This window comes from Tribolium madens, unplaced genomic scaffold, assembly GCF_015345945.1.
Source record: "Tribolium madens isolate multiple individuals breed KSU strain unplaced genomic scaffold, Tmad_KSU_1.1 Scaffold_19;HRSCAF=116;Tcas5.2_LG9, whole genome shotgun sequence".
Taxonomy (NCBI): Eukaryota; Metazoa; Arthropoda; class Insecta; order Coleoptera; family Tenebrionidae; genus Tribolium; species Tribolium madens.
Genome location: NW_025400983.1, coordinates 833,514 through 838,012, shown reverse-complemented (window position 1 = coordinate 838,012; position 4,499 = coordinate 833,514). Strand labels below are relative to the sequence as shown.

The window sequence follows — 4,499 nt, the reverse complement described above, 5'->3', positions numbered from 1 at the left end:
GGAGGATATTTCTTAATATTTTGTGCATATTTTTGTGAAAATGCGCATATTTTACGAATTTTTCGTGCATATAATCCGAGCCTTATTAATCACTATTCATATCATCGAGTTAACGGYCCCTTTTGTGATGCAAATCGACGACGATACCCCTATTCCAACCGTCACCAATTAGCGAAGTTTCCAGAGCCTGATTAAGGGTAGGTCAGGTAAAATTAATTTTCCGCTGTTGTGTTTTAGGGTGTGGTTTTATTTTCTATTAAGTCCAGTCCTGTCTTAGTTCACGACCCGTGTTAAATTTGATTGTTCTCCCGGACGGCGTAATTAAGAAGAATGATTGTTTTGCGTTCAAATTACTTTAATTGCTTTATAAATAAAGCATTTCTCTTCACCAATATGTGACCATAAATTTGATTTTTTTTCTACGATTGAATTTATAAGGAAAATAAGAAACAATGTGTTTGGAGCTGATAGGGGATATAAATTCAACCGATCCCAAGTCTACAATAAAGGTAATAAAAAGTTGTACGGGTTGTAGTACAACAGCGGAAATGTATGGATGTTTATTTTGTTCAAATGTAAATACTCCCACAAATGGAAAAGAAATTTTGGACTTGGTTAAAACACCGATTTATTCATTCAAATATTTGTTCTGGTGAAAATTAATACGAATTTTTKAACAATTTTGCATCGGTCTTGGTTTTCGCATGAGAAAATCATTTATTTGCAAACGTCACAAAAGTGACCATTTTTATGACTAAAATGTCATAAGCAAAAATAATGTTTTTTCACCCAAGCAATCGACATTTTGCACTACTAACTGCACTAATTAAATTAATAAACACTGTCGAAGATCTTAACAAAAACTTTAATTAAATTAGTCATTCTAATGTAAAATAAGCCAGGGAATCTAAGTCTAGAAGGGTTTTTTAATTAGATTTGTTCTTTCCAGAGATATCGTAGAAAATCCCAAAATTTTGGGTCACTTATTGAAAATATTGATTACATTTTTAGTTGCATAGTAAAAATTTTAAATTTTTTTATACAAAATGGAATAATTTACTTGGATAAATTTATTAAGGGTTACCCTGTAATTCTGCCACATTTTAAATGCTTAACCAACATTCAAAAAACAAAAAAAATGCTTCAGTTTAAACAAACAATTTTTTGACTGCCAAGAAATCTAAACCCAGAAAAGTTGGTGATTGGGAACGATTATTCGAAAGATATTGCAAAAAATCCCAAAATTCTAGGCCAATTTTTAAAAATGGTAAAAATTGCCTATTTTTGACATCAAAAAAATTAATCAAATAAATTAGTGATTTTGACTAGGTTTGATCCTTTCAGAAATATGGTCAAAAATCTCAAAATTCTTGGTCAATTTTAGAAAATGGTGAAAACTGGGTACTTTTGGTAGACAATTTTTCGAAAAAATTAGTCAAAATCAGTCATTTTGATGTAGAATGTAAACCTAAAAATTATTTTTGATTAGGATTGTTCGTTCCAGAAATATGGTCAAAATTTCAAAATTCTGGGTCAGTTTTTAAAAACAGCAAACATTGATCATTTTTGTTAACATTTTTGCAAAGAATATAATCAAAATCAGTAATTTCCAAGTAAAATAATTTTTGAAATCTAAATCTGAAAGAGTTATATGGTTAGGAGAAAAGATATTGGCAAAAATCTCAAAATTCTGGGACAATTTTTGAAACTAGTAACAATTAGCTATTTCTATAACAATTTTTGCAAAAACTTTAATCAAAATTAGTTATCCTAATGTCAAATAAGCCAGGGAATCTAAATCTAGAAGGGTTTTTTAATTAGATTTGTTCTTTCCAAAGATGTTGTAAAAAATCCCAACATTTTGAGTCAATTATTGAAAACATTGATTACATTTTTAGTTGCATAGTAAAAATTTTAATATTTTTTTACGCAAAATGAAATAATTTACTTGGGTAAATTTATTAAGGGCCACATTTCAAATGCTAAACCAACATTTAAAAAACAAAAAAAATGCTTCAGTCTAAACAAACAGTTTTTTGACTGCCAAGAAATCTAAACCTAAAGAGTTAATGGTTAGGACCGATTATTCAAAAGATATTGCAAAAAATTCCAAAATGTTTTGTCATTTTTTAAAAATGCTAAAAATTGGCTGTTTTTGACATCACAAAAATTAATCAAATAAATTAGTGATTTTTATTAGGTTTGATCATTTCAGAAATGTGGTCAAAAATGTCAAAATTCTAGGTCAATTTTAAAAAATTTAAAAATTGGGTACTTTTGATAGACAATTTTTCGAAAAATTTAGTCAAAATCAGTCATTTTGATGTAGAATGTGCCAGAGTATCTAAATCTAAAAATTATTTTTGATTAGGGTTCGAAAATTCTGAGTCAGTTTTTAAAAACAGCAAACATTGGTCATTTTTGTTAACATTTTTGCAAAAAATATAATCAAAACCAGTGATTTTCAAGTAGAATGAGTCCGGAAATCTAAATCTGAAAGGTTATATGGTTAAGACATTGCCAAAAAACTCAAGATTTTGGAACAATTTTTGAAAATAGTAACAATTGGCTATTTCTATAAGAATTTTTGAAAAAAACTTTAATCAAAATTAGTAATTCTAATGTAAAATAAGCTAGAAGGGTTTTTAAATAGATTTGTTCTTTCCAGAGATATCGTAAAAAATCCCAAAATTTTGGGTCAATTATTGAAAACATTGATTACATTTTTAGTTGCATAGTAAAAATTTTAACATTTTTTTACGTAAAAGCAAAATAATTTACTTGGGTAAATTTATTAAGGGTCAAACAACAATGACTCACCCTGAAAATAAATCAGATACGAAAGAATAATGTAAGTCGTAAAAATAACACTAAACCAGCTTGCTTCACACACTTATTCATTAATTACTTATTCTTTATTATAACCATGACATTTTTATGATAAAATTATTTACAATAATTAGCATATTAGAACAATTTAACCACGCGATGTAAAAATATTTCAGAAAATTTTTATTATTTTTAATTTTGTTTAACTCGAACCTGGTTTGTGACCCAATCGTTGTTTTTTTTTGTTTTGAAAACAACTAAACCAGTTTGTGGGTTCATACAAAAATATGTGTTTTTTGCATTGGAAAAAAAAACTTGTTTTTTTTTTGTTTTGAAAACAACTAAACTAGTTTGTGAGTTGATACTAAAAATCCGTTTGTTGCGTTGAACAAAAACCTTAAAATCGAGCGGAGATTTTCGTTCAATTCTCAGCCTTGACTTTTACTTCCAATCCGAACAATAGTAAAATATCAAAAAAGGTGATCGACCTTTAATCCCAACATCGCGTAATTACCAAATGTGTCAATTTGTGGCATAATTTAATCCCGTGTGTGTCAAGTCGCATTATCGAGAAGGATGTCCTGCGAAACTTGCCCGGGCTAGAACGGGATTAATCCTTGTGGCGATGTCTCGATATTTATCATGTTGAATGTAAACCAAACCGTATTCAGACACCGGCGTGAATAACTTCAATCTAATATTCAATTTGTAGGCGGGTTTATACCAAAATGTAATTTACGACCRCGACACCGGAAAGAAAACTTCCATTTTCTTCACACACAAATTAATACCCTTCAACTTACCTACATACAATCCGGTGGCGCTTTTAAAACATCATCTTCACCTGAAACAAAACTCACTTTTAGCGAAAATTAAAATTTATGCTAATTTTAAGGAAGGTGCGACACATTTTAATATTGTCGAGGGTGGAGATTGTAAATTTATTCATTAGTAATGCATCCACAACACGTTTTATGCACTCMTAATGCCCCAAATGGCTACACCTCAATTTACACTAATTGCCAAGCAACAAGCCATATTTTACCTAGCAACAAATTTAACTTATAGCAACGGTTACTACGTTACTTAGCAACCTAGTCTTAGGTGGRTTGATTTTGGAGCCCAACTTGTGSATAATAATAATAACTTTATTTAACGGTAATTTCATTTGATTAAGAGTTTCATTTTTATTTAGTAAAGTGTCTTTTAGATTGTAAAAAATAATGTTTAAGTCACTTTGAGTAGCTTCAGGTCGGTAGGCCACTTTGGGTTACTTCGGATTAGTTTGGCTTGGAGTAAAAAAAAAGTGTTAAATGTACTGACTTTTTGATTTTCAAAAGAAGAAAAAATCTTAGGGAAATGTTTAAATTTAGTAGTAAAAATGCCTATCGAGACGTTTCAAAACATCGTACTACAAAAGACAGTTGGGGAGACAAAAAGTGTCAGATGTACTGGATTAAAAAATTTCTAGACTTGCAAAAAAAGATTTAAAAATTTCTTAATGTAATGCTTACATTTAAAAAAATGCCAATCCAGAGTTTTCAAAACATCATGCTACAAAGACAGTTGGGGAGACTAAGAAAGTGTCAAAAAATTTCTAGAGTTGCAAAAAGTTTCTTAAAGAAATGCTTAGAATAAAAATAATGTTAATTAAGATTTTTCAAGATATC

The 4,499-nt window shown here is 29.2% G+C and overlaps 1 protein-coding gene across 1 annotated transcript in view; it reads right to left on the bottom strand.

Annotated features, from left to right (window-relative positions):
- The window catches only part of LOC123015985 (somatostatin receptor type 2-like), a 146,883-nt gene that overhangs the window by 19,820 nt on the left and 122,564 nt on the right, over positions 1 to 4,499 (bottom strand). Inside the window, exon 2 of the mRNA XM_044416127.1 lies at positions 3,633 to 3,673. The gene's annotated coding sequence lies outside the window, so the exon portion shown is untranslated. The remainder of the gene's footprint in view (positions 1 to 3,632; positions 3,674 to 4,499) is intronic.